Here is a 13,018-nt window from a genome sequence, read left to right as displayed (position 1 = left end):
TCGGTGAGTTTTTGCCTGCTCAGCCCCCTGGACTCCAGGTCAATCATCTACGAGTTGGCCTAACTCGGTGCACGACAAGTCAGGCCAACTCACAGATTGTTCGGGGGGGGCATGTTTGCACAAATCATGATTTGCACAAAATCACAGCTGTAAATAGCGCAATTTGCCCAAATTCACAGCCATAAATGGTCTAATTTGTGCAAATTAGATGATTTACAGCTGCAATTTTTTGCAAAATTGCGCTATTTACAGCTGTGATTTTGTGCAAAAAACCTCCGTAACGTTCCTGGGTTTCAGGAACTATTGCACAGTTCAGCTCACAAATGGAAGTTGAGCCGGGTCCGTCACGGGGATCCTTCAGGCCAAAAAAGGATTTCCCCACGATGGGCAACCTAAGCATGATCAACCATTCTTTTTCTCATCCAGGATCAGCCCAAGACATTTCGCTGCCTGAGGCAAAGGACAAAGGGCAGAGGGGTTGGACTCGATGGTCTTATAGGCCCCTTCCAAGTTCCAACCCTACTATTCTATGATTCTATGACAAGATAGCACCTGTGCACCACTGTTCCATGTACAAAAGCTGACTGGAGGGGCAGTTGAACCTTACTTTAGCTTTGGGAGTGGGACGGCATCCTCCACCACACTGGAGGGCAGCAGTCCAGATTAGGGGGCATGGGACAGACTGAGCGGCACACAGAATTCTGGCCCCAACAGAGAGGAATTGCCAAAGGAGCTCAGGAAAAATGGCCGTGTGTGTGTGTGTGTGTGCGCGTGCGCACGCGCCACTGCTGCTACCCACACCTCCCCACAGCTGCCACCTGAGGCAGCTCCATCACTCTGCCTTATTTTGGGACTGGCCTGTAACATTTTCACTTGCCCAGTTCATTTTCACAACCATAGCTGAAAGATGGCAAAGTCATTGCAAATGAGCAACGGTTGCACGGAAGGTGGTCTTGGGGGTGGGGCGGGAACAATTTAAAGCAGAAAGAGGATCTGGATCTTCTTGGAGGCCTCGTGTTCCCTAAAGAGCCACCTGGTTTAGGGGCATGGTGAAAACTGGTCCTCTTCAAACAATTATCTTCTCCTCGCGAACATGTTCTTGCATTAGCAGACAGCTGTTAGCACTTGGGTCTCTCTTTGTGTACATATTTTCTTTGCTCCTCCCCTGCTTATAGAGAGGGATTCTTGGGAGACATTAGGTCTGAGCCATTCTCTGAAAACTGGCAGGCTTGGAAGTCCTGGTCCCGGTTTTGTTCCGGCACTAATACACCAATTTCCATTTAGTCAAAAGACAAATCATAATAACCATAATAAGCAAAAGTGCCTTTCCCAGTGGCTGCCAACACTGTGCTGTTCTTTCTCGCACCTCTTCGCAAATTGCTTCTTAAATCTGAGAGTCAAATGGGCTGGTAATTATTATATGTAACTGGAGGGAACCTTGCAGAATAACACATAAGATCCTTAAGAGAATCAAGGCAACCCCATAGATTTTGATAACTGCTTCCTCAAAATGCTGCTGGAGGGATTTATCTGCTCACCTTTCTCCTCTCTGGACTCTGGGATGCTGGGAGAATTTTATACCTGTGCTTCTGCAATTCTTCATTTTGTCTTCCCAGATTAAATTCATGGTGCTGATTCTGAACTATAAAATCTGACCTTAATCGATTGGTTCAAAACAGACCTGCCAATCAGTCCACAGAAATTACTAGCTGAGAAAAATGATTTTTACCAGTGGTCCTCCCAGCTTTCTTGCAGTTTAGCAAAGTTCTTTGCCTGATCGCCTGGAGGCGATTTCCTCCTCGCCACAGGTGAACAGGAGAGTGGCAATTTACAAGCCTGAATTGTAAAACCTTTATGTCCCACCTTGTTTCATTGTCCTAATTGCTTAGAATTGCCAGCCTTTAACTTGGCAATGTATGAGTTGGGACTCTGTTTTTAACCTCCAGTGAGTAGAGTACCAAGCACAGGCTACTCTAATACAATCAGAAAGCTAGACACAAAAAGGGAGAAGAGACTATAGAAGATCAAGATTCTCAAGTGGTGGTGACCAGCAAGGTTTGTGCAATGTTTGTTTTCTTGCCTGAGATTAACATGGCCTACACATGCAACAAGTTCAAGTTGATCACACTGCTGGAAGAAAAAGCAAGAGGACTGGAGTGGCGAGTGGCGACCCTCCAGGGAATAAGAGAATACGAATTGTTCTTGGACAGAACGGTGGAACTACAGAAGCAAAGTGAAGAACAGAAGCTTGAAGAGCAACAGCAAGCTGAGGCAGAAGAGGAAACTGCTGAGGTGAGGAAAAATGAAGTAGAGGATATGCCTTGGAAAAGTGTGACAGGAGCAGAAGAACGAGAAGCCACTCTGCATCAGTGGAAGCAGTGGAGCTGTGGAACTGTTTCCAGGTATTTGAGGGTAAGAATGGAAGACAGCCTGCAGAGGAAGAATTACAGGAACCTACATGAGAGCGAGCAAGAGGCTGAAGGTCAGTCAAGCAGAGGCAATGAAACCAAGGCCTGCAACAACAAGAAGAGTAGTAGTAGTGGGAGACTCCTTGCTGTGTGTGATCGAAACCCAAGTATGTTGTGAAGACCCGTGGACTCACCAGGTATGCTGTCTCCCAGGAGGATCCCTTCTCATCCATGTGGGAACAAATTATACCGCCAAGCGGAGCTACGAAGAAATCACATCAGACTTTGAAGCTTTGGGAAGGAAACTCAAGAACTTTGGGGCCCAGAGAGTTTTCCCATCCATCCATCCATCCATCCAGTAGTTAGAAGAGGGATAGAAAGGGAAAGAAAAATACTCTGGGTGAATGACTGGCTACGAAGGTGGTGAGAGATTTGGATTCTGGGACCACGGGCTATACTTCCTGGAAGATGGGCTCTTGGCAAGGGATGGGTTGCACCTCACAAAGGCTGGGAAGAATGTGTTTGGCCACAGCATGAAGAACTTCATCAGGATGACTTTAAACTGAATCCTACGGGGAAGGGAGATGTAAAGTTGCGGGTAACAATGGACGAAGGCTCATGCACTGCAACAGAGAGAACAGTTCTAATAGCGCCCAATAATAGTCTTCAGAAACATGTAGGAAGAAAGTCAGACTATGAAGCACATGGTCTTCGATATCTATACACTAATGTCCAGAGTATGGGAAACAAACAGAATGAACTTGAAGTCTTAATACAGGAGGGAAATTTCATTCATTCATTTATTCATTCATTGTATTTTGATCCCACTCCTCAGGCAAAAAAGGCTCCCGGAGCAGCTTACAATCAATGAACAAAGAAGACAGTCCCTGCCTGCAGGCTTACAATCTAAAAAAGACACGACACACAAGGAAAAGGCAATGGGGAGGGGAGAAAAAAGAATTAGGCAGACCGTCAGCAGGGCTGGTGGTATGGCCCTGTTCCCCCCTCCCATATCCCAAAGGAGGGGCAGTCCAACTGGAGCAGGCCCTGCTGTTCCCTTTGCCTGCTCCCTCGCTCCTTCCTCTTCCCCACAGGGCCATGGATATCAAGTCAAATTATGACTTGATAGGTGTAACTGAGACTTGGTGGGATGACTCTCATGACTGGAATACAGCAACTGAAGGATATAACTTGTTCAAAAAGAAAAGGAGGAACAGAAAGGGAGGTGGGGTTGCCCTGTATGTGAAAAATACATATCTCTGCACAGAAATACAGGAGGAGGAGCTTGGTAGCCCCATCGAGAGCATCTGGATCAAAATAAATGGAGCAAAGAATAAAAGGAACCTGTGGTCGGAGTCTACTACCGGCCACCCAATCAAGGAGAAGATGAGGATGAAACTTTTGAAAAGCAAATTGCCAATGTTCAAGGAAGCATGATGCAGTAGTAATGGGAGACTTCAATTTCCCCGATATCTGTTGGGAGACAAATTCAGCAAAACATGGCCCCTCCAGGAAATTCCTCACTTGTGTGGCAGATAACTTTCTCCTACAGAAATAGAGGAAGGAACTAGAGGATCGGCTATCTTGACTTGATCCTAACCAACAGAGATGACTTAGTGGATAAAGTAGCAGTAACAGGAACTCTGGGGGAAAGCGACCATGTTGCACTTGAGTTCTTGGTTCTAAGGGAAGCAAAAGCCGAGTGTAGTCAAACGTGTACCCTGGATTTTAGGAAAGCTGATTTTAATAAACTCAGAACAATGATCAGTAAGGTCCCATGGCAAGCAACGCTAACGAGAAAAGGAGTCCAGGATGGGTGGGAGTTTTTATAAAAAAACAAACAAACGGTGGAAGGCAACAGAAGAAGCCAATGTGGCTTCACAAAAAGCTTAGAGATGACTTGAAAACAAAAAAGTACACATATAGGAAGTGGAAGGAAGGCCAAGCAACAAAGGAAGAGTACAGGCAGGTAGCACAGAATTGCAGGGATGATGACAGGAAGGATAAAGCTGAGAACGAGCTGAGGTTAGCGAGGGATGCTAAAAGCAACAACGAGGCTTTCTTCAGCTACTTGCATAGTAAAAGACAGAGGAAAGAAATGGTGGTTCAACTATTAAATAAGGATGGCAAAATGATAACAGATGACAAAGAAAAGGCAGAAGTGCTCAATTCCTACTTTGATCTATGAGAAAGACCAAAAGAGGGTCTATGAGCCCCCTGGCAAAGACGAAGTACAGGCTGAAGGGGCAGAATTGCAGTTTGAGATCGAAAGACATATGGTCAAGGAACACCTAATTATGAGTTCAAATCTCCAGGGCCAGATGAACTGCATCCTAGAGTAATAAAGGAACTGGCAGAAGAACTCTCAGAACCGCTGTCTATTCTCTTTGAGAAATCATGGAGGATGGGTGACGTGCCAGATGACTGGAGGAGGGCTAATGTTGTCCCTATCTTCAAAAAGGGTAAAAAGGAGGAACCTGGGAACTACAGACCAGTCAGTCTGACATCAATCCCTGGGAAAATTCTGGAGCAGATGATAAAGCAATCCACCTGTAAGCACCTTGAAAACAATGCAGTTATTACTCTAAGCCAACATGGATTTGTCCAGAACAAATCCTGCCAGACGAATCTGATCTCATTTTTGGATCAGGTCACCTCCTTTATGAACTGTGGGAATGCTGTGGACATAAGATACCTTGACTTCAGCAAAGCTTTCTGCAAAGTGCCCCATGATATCCTGATGAGCAAACTAGCTCAAAATGTGCTAGATGAAACAACGATCTGGTGGATCCACAGTTGGCTACAGAACTGGACTCAAAGAGTGCTTATCAATGGGACCTTCTCAAACTGGGGAGAGGTAACAAGTGGGGTACCGCAGGGCTCAGTCCTGGGCCCAGTGCTCTTCAACATTTTTATTAATGACTTGGAGGAGGAGCTGCAGAGAATGCTGATCAAAATTGCAGATGACACAAAATTGGGCGGAATAGCTAATGCCTTGGAAGACAGAAACAAAGTTCAAAGTGATCTTGATAGGCTGAAGTGCTGGGCAGAAAACAACAGAATGAAATGCAATAGGGATGAATGCCAAGTTCTGCACCTAGGAAAAAGAAACCAAATGCACAGTTACAAGATGGGGGATACGTGGCTCAACCACACTACAAGTGAGAAGGATCTTGGAATTGTGGTAGATCACAAGCTGAATATGAGCCAACAATGTGATGTGGCTGCAAAAAAGGCCATTGCTCTTTTGGGCTGCATTAATAGAAGCATAGCTTCCAAATCCCGGGAAGTACTAGTTCCCCTCTACTCAGCACTGGTTAAGCCTCATCTGGAGTACTGTGTCCAGTTCTGGGCACCACACTTTAAGAAGCATGCAGACAAGCTGGAGAGGGTTCAGAGGAGGCAACAAAAATGATCAGGGGACTGGAAACAAAGCCCTATGAAGAGAGACTGAAGGAACTGGGCATGTTTAGCCTTGAGAAGAGAAGACTGAGGGGAGATATGATAGCGCTCTTCAAGTACTTGAAAGGTTGTCCCCAGAGAGGAAGGCCAGGATCTCTTCTTGATCATCCCAAAGTCAGGACATGGAATCATGGGCTCAAGTTACAGGAAGTCAGATTCCGGGTGAATGTCAGGAGAAACTTCCTGACTGTTAGAGCAATACAACAATGGAACCAATTACCTGGGGAGCTGGTGGGCTCTCCCACACTGGAGACATTCAAGACGAGGCTGGACAGCCATCTGTCAGGGATGCTCTGTCTTGGATTCCTGCATTGAGCATGGGGTTGGACTTGATGGTCTTATAGGCCCCTTCCAACCCTACTATTCTATGATTCTGTGAGTGATTTAGCTATTGAATGCATCACTGAGACAAAATTTCTGACATTTCCCACAGTTCTGATGTTCAGACATCTTCTTAAGGCTCATCTCTTTGCACAGGCATTTCCTGAAGTGTGATCCAGCCAGCTATGGATTGTAGCACACAGTAGAGTGTGCGGTTTTATTGCTGATTAATTTGCATTGTGTTGTTTTTATTGTTATATTTATTGTTTTCATGTCATTTTATTTTATGTTCACCACTTTGATACCTTTATGGAAAGCGGTATGTGGATTTGAATAATAAATAAGTGATAATAAAATAAAATGAACAGGGGCTTATAATCATGGTAGCATTGCTTTAAGCATTGTAGTGATTAAATATTGAGATGGAAAACCGCTCTCCAATGCATTATAGCCCTTTGTTCAAATACATTTTTCAGAGGAGAGATGACAAGCCAAATACCCATGCTGTGCATTGCTATAAAGCATCATTTCTGCTCTCTCTTTTTTCCCAATCAGCAACCCTGCTGCTGTTCCTTGCTGTCTCCAGAAGCCCTTCTGTGTGTATTCAGTTCTGCTTTTGCCAAATAAAGAAAAAGAAAACAAAAAGAATAAATTCAGCTTCTACTTATCACGGTCCTGGACAGGGCTGGCGTTAGGATTTAGTGGGCCGTCGGCATGGTACCATCCATGCCACCCCCCACCTTGTCAGGATTGCTGCTTCTCCCACCTCCATCGGGCTCCTTATCTGGTACTGTTGCTACTGTCAGTCCATCACCAGCTCCCCACAGCGGGTGCTTACTTGGTGGACAGCAGCAGGGCTTTGGGAGGGAGCGGAGCCACTTTTTGGCTCTGATCTGCAACGTGCGGCCACCACCATGATTCCCCCAAAGGAAGGCCCAGTGTCGACAATAGGTATTGTATTCTGAGGGAGAAGGTGGCAGGTGCTCGCGACAGATCAGACTTGAGCAGCGGTTCAGCTGCCACCCAAAAGCACTGCAACAAAACGTAGCAGCGATAGGGGCCATGTGACGAAGTGGCAGAGCGGCTGTTTTGCATGCAGAAGGTTCCGGGTCCAATAACTGGTGTCTCCAATTAAAAGGATCTCAGGGACCAGGTGAAAGACGCTCTCTCTGGGGAACCTCAGCCAGTCAGTGTATAGCAGCCTTCCCCAACCTGAGGCCCTCCAGATACGTTTGATTACAACGTCAGGGGTTGATGGGAGTTGCCAAACACATCTGGAGGGTACCAGGTTGGGGGAGGGAAATGTAAGAACATAAGAAAAGCCCTGCTGGATCAGACCCAGGGTCCATCTAGTCCAGCATTCTGATCCCAGAGTGGCCAACCTGCTGTCAACCGGGAACCCACAAGCAGGGCATGAGTACAACAGCACCCTCCCACCCATGTTCCCCAGCAACTGGTGTACATAGGCTCACTGCCTCTGGTGCTGAAGGTAGCACATAGCCATCAAGACTATTAGCCACTGATAGCCTTCTCCTCCAGGAATCTGTCTAACCCCTTTTTAAAGCCATCCAAATTGGTGGCCATCACCACATGTTGTAGTAGCAAAGTCCATAGTTTAACTATGTGCTGTGTGAAGAAGTTCTTCCTTTTCTCTGTCCAGAATCTCCCGCCAACCAGCTCCATGGGAGGGCCCCATTGAACATCAGAACATAAAAACATAAGAAGAACCATGCTGCATCAGACCAAGGGTCCATCTAGTCCAGCATTTTGACCCCAGAGTGGCCAACCTGCTGTCGACCAGGAACCCACAAGCAGGGCATGAGTGCAACAGCACCCTCCCACCCATGTTCCCCAGCAACTGGTGTACATAGGTTCACTGCCTCTGGTACTGGAGGTTGCACATAGCCATCATGACTAGTAGCTGTTGACACCCTTCTCCTCCATGAATTTGTCCAACCCCCTTTTAAAGCCATCCACATTGGTGGCCATCACTACCTCTTGTGGACACGAATTCCATAGTTCAACTCTGTGCTGTGTAAAAAAGGACATCTTTTTATGTAGACTATACTGGGCTAGACAGAGCAAAGGTCTCTCTGCCTACAAGGCACCTTCATACATAGGAAGGCTAAAAAAAAAAAGCAACTAGACAAATAATAAACTCTATCATCACTGATAAGCTAAATTGAACCTCCAAGAACGGAGGCAGCAAAAAAGGCCAATGCTATTTTGGGCTACATTAATAGAAGCATAGCTTCCAAATCCCAGGAACTACTAGTTCCCCTCTACTTAGCACTGGTTAGGCCTCATCTGGAGTACTGTGTCCAGTTCTGGGCACCACACTTTCAGAAGGATGCAGACAAGCTGGAGAGGGTCCAGAAGAGGGCAACAAAGATGACCAGGGGACTGGAAACAAAGCCCTGTGAAGAGAGACTAAAAGAACTGGGCATGTTTAACCTTGTTAAGAGAAGACTGAGGGGAGATAGGATAGCGCTCTTCAAGTACTTGAAAGGTTGTCCCAGAGAGGAAGGCCAGGATCTTTTCTTGATTATCCCAGAGTGCAGGACATGGAATAAGGGGCTCAAGTTCCAGGAAGCCAGATTCCGGCTGAACATCAGGAGAAACTTACTGACTGTTAGAGCAATACGACACTGGAACCAATTCCCTGGGGAGGTGGTGGGCTCTCCCACACTGGAGGCGTTCAAGACGAGGCTGGACAGCCACCTGGCAGGGCTGCTCTGACTTGGATTCCTGCATTGAGCAGGGGGTTGGACTCGATGCTCTTGTAGGCCCCTTCCAACCCTGCTATTCTGTGTTTCTATGAGATGTTGGGGAGGGAGCTGGCCTGCTTGTGGATTTGTTGACAGCAGCATCCATCAGCTAGCCGCTGCCAAGTCCATCAAGAAACGGTTGCTGGACTCGAGGGGCCTTTGGATGGATCCAGCGGGACTCTTCTTCTGCTGCTGCTGCTCTCTTTCTTTGAAAGGTCAAAATGAAGGCCAGTGGCACCAGAGGCAGAGGTGCTGGCTACAGTCCCAGGCCCACAAATCATGGCTAGCTGCGCTGAGTCAGAGAGCCTCAGAGTCTTATTGGACTGGGGCCTTGTAGGGTGGCCAGGAGAGTCCTCTATTTTGGAAAGCAGGCAGAGGACAGTCCTCTATTTGAGGTGTCCTCTGTTTGATGGGCTATCCATCAGCACACAGGTCACCTTGTCAGTGAGCAGAAACTGTGGACTCCACAGAGTTCCTTAATGCATAGAGACCTGTGTCGTTTAACACAGTAAATTTTAGCAGGCTTTTGCTGATAAAGGTAGGCCCCTTGATTGGGGAGGGAAGCTTCTATAGGGAGCCTCTCACATGGTATCAAGCAAGTGCCGCTTTGTATGTCAACAACTGTGCATATGCCTGGTAACTTCACCCTTTTCTCATGGAGCGTAGTGTCTTATCTCACCCATGAGCTGGGAGGATTTCACTCCCAAGCAGGAATGCTAGAGGCTCTCTCTTATTAGCTTCCCAGGCTGGGAAGTTTCAAGGACCTTCAAGGGGGAGGCAGGCCTGGCCCCCCTGTTTCTGGCAGGAGGGTGTGTTTCTCCCTGTCAGCTCCTAAGCCAAAGGAGAAAGCTATAAACGCAAGCGGTTTGATCTCTGGTCTCGCTTCAAGGGGCAATGTGCCCATGACCAGCTTAGAGAACTTTTGTGGCCTGAGGGACGGATTCTGTCTATCATGGGGACCCCGACTGACAGATACCCAGCTATGAAAGCTTGATTAACTAGAAGGAGGTGTGAACTTTCTTTGCATGTATATATTCTGCATCCATTTTCTATCAATAAACTGTCATCTTTTAGCGCAACTGGCTTGTTTCATCTTGGTAATCTAAAGAATCTGGTTGATGACTGGGATGTGACAGAAACAGAACCCCAGATCAACACACCTGGTCACAGTCTTCCCCCACCATGGGGGGATGTCTTGTATTTCTGTTTAAAGTCTAGTAATTATTCCTACATTTGCATCCATACCTATAAATTAGCGCTTGAAAATGTTATGAACATCTGTGTCCTCTTTGGTCCTCTTGTTCTGGTGGTGCATTTCCTCTCTTTTTTGGCCATGTGCCTGTGGTGACCCTAGAATGGGCCTTCATGCTGCGCATTGCCTGCCCATGTTCTAGAAGCAGATCCATGTCGTATCTTTTTTATGGCTCATCAAACCTCCATGCTGAGCAGCCCAGAGGAAGTGGGGGGGGGGCATCTTCCCCCTGTGCTCCCGGCCTATGCGTTTGTCCTCCCCCCTGTCTCATGAAAACATCTGCTGTTTCCTTGGCAGGGGGGTCCTGTCCTTATTGCTTGTCTCTAACGTGGCACATGCTCCCGTGGCCAGCGGAGAGGCCATAAACAACAGCCCTCAATTGTTTTCCCATCTACTGCGAAGTGACTCCTCTGAGAGGTCCATAAATAATTTGGGTTTCTGGCCAGGTGCCTGGAAGGCGCTGTGTTATCCACAGGGAGGGTATTACTCCCCTGCCTCCCTTTCGGTGCAGCTCTTTCATCATCTTCTCAGTGGCAATCTGCTAGACCTTCTCTCACTTTGCGCCTAACTTGGAGGGATCGTCGGAATGGGTCCTTTTCAGCTTCGATGTGCCCTCAGCGTCGTCGGACTGATTTACTCAAGCCCTGGTTGCTGAAGGCGAGCAGGAAACAAAGACAAATGCGTTGCTTCGTTTGACAGTGGCAAGAAAACCTAGAACTATAAAGAGCGGGTTTGTTTCTTCCTGGCTTTTAGACTCTGGGAACAGCACACAAATCAAAATGCTGCCGGAGGTCTTCCCGAAGGGCCCGGGATGAAGCAAGTGGTGGCTCTTTCCATTTACAACTGCGATTAAGCAGGTGGTGGAGGAGAAAGGGGAAAAAAAACCGGAATGATAGCTTTATCGTTAGCTTGTCCATCAGCCTTCCCCAACCTGGCACCCTCCAGGGGTGATGGACCATGCCTCCCATTATCCCCAGCACTGTGGGTGATGGGAGTTGTAGTCCAGCACATCTGGAGGGTGCTGTGTTGGGGAACTTTGATATACAGAATCTATTTGAGCCCGTCCTTGATGGGGAAGGCCTGCATTCTGGTCCCTGCTCAGACATGAAACAGAATGAGGAGCCTTACGTGAGTCACTATCTTTCAGCCTAAGCTACCCTGCAGGGTTGTTGTGAGGAGACAGGAACTGAGTCAGACCATTTGGGTCATTTAACCCAGTACTGTCTGCTCTGACAGTTGGATTTTCAAGATCTCTCAGTTTCAGGGCCTAATAATGTGCATGAGGGGTTCATTCACCTGCTAATCTTCCAGTGAGAGAAAGGCCACCATCTGCCAGCAATGCCCTTTTGTATTCTACATAGGGACGGACACGCCAGTCTTTGCTACGCAGAAGAATAAATGGATATAAATCTGACATAAAAATCTGCAATATTCAAAAACATTGGGGAACAGTTCAGCTAGTGCTGTGCTGAGAATTCCACACTTTCTTCGACCATTCTCATTCCATTTGATACAAAAGAAATGGCTTTCAAAAAGAAATTCAGAGGAAAAGATATCTGGGAGAAATTCTCCTGGGATGGGGTCAGGGTTCTTGTGCTTACTTTATTTAGGACGTGGTTGAGGAGTGTGTACAAGCATCCTGTCTTTCATTGTACGATCCTGCACAGCTATCAAAGGCCAGGGGAGGACATCTTGAGAGCCAGCGTGGTGCAGTGGCGAGAGTGTTGGACTGGGAGCCAGGAGATCCGGGTCCTAGTCCCCACTTGGCCATGGAAGCTCACTGGGTGACTTTGGGCCAGTGACAGACTCTCAGGCTAGCCTACCTCACAGGGCTGTTGTTGTGAGGATAAAATGGAGAAGAGGAGGATCATGTAAGCCGCCTTGGGTTCCTTGCAAGAGGAAAAAAGGCGGGATATAAATGCAACAAAAGCATACATACATACATACATACCTCAGGGCCCTTTCAGATCAGGGAGCCTGGGAGCCTGCAGTGCAGAGCAATGGAGAGATGTGTAATAGAAAGAAAACACACACGCAGCGCCCTCAGCCATCTCACAGCAATTTCGTAAGCTCAAAAACGCCACCAGAATAAATTCAAACTAAGGCTGGATCTACACTTTTCGCTTCCACTGAGGTTTCACCGCCCGCCTTTCACACTACGCAGTAGCCGCCTCGAACTGGAACCGGAATTTCCCGCTTCCGTGCTGCCGCTTTCAATACCCTAATATCCCGGTATTTCCTCTGAATGTGCTCTGATTTTCCGCCTTCGCTACTGTATCCGGTCGTAGCCCCCTCCCCCGCCTGTCCGTATGCGGCGGTGTTTGTATTTCCCTCCCGTCCAATCACAGCTCTCGACGGCCCCATGTCTTCTTCCGGCTACCGATCGCATAGCTTCCTCAGCAGCCCCCGTTTCCCCAGCAACAAGCAAAGGGCTGGATGTGCGTGCGCTTGTCTGATCTCGGAAGCTAAGCGGGGTCGGTCCCGGTCAGTGCTTGGATGGGAAACCGCATGAGAATCGGGCTTCCTGCACGGAGCAGGAAGTTGTGAAGCTTCACAACTTGGAAGCTTCAAAGATCGTGCCTGAATTAGAAAAAAAAAATCGGGGAGAAGCCCCGATTCTGCGAGGATAACGCCTTAATTTAAAAAAAAACATCCAGAGCGGGGGATAGGAGGGGGTAAAACTTAAAACTCATTTGAAGGGATACAACAACCCCCTGCTCAGTGCAGGAAGCCTGATTCCCAGGTGGTCGCCCATCCAACTACTGACCGGGGCCGACCCTGCTTAGCATCCAAGATCAGACAAGCGC

The sequence above is a fragment of the Heloderma suspectum genome, chromosome 3 (genome assembly GCF_057233095.1).
Source record: "Heloderma suspectum isolate Gila_16-S chromosome 3, 16-S_ref, whole genome shotgun sequence".
In the NCBI taxonomy this organism is placed as follows: Eukaryota; Metazoa; Chordata; class Lepidosauria; order Squamata; family Helodermatidae; genus Heloderma; species Heloderma suspectum.
Note: the sequence above shows the minus strand (reverse complement) of the source record.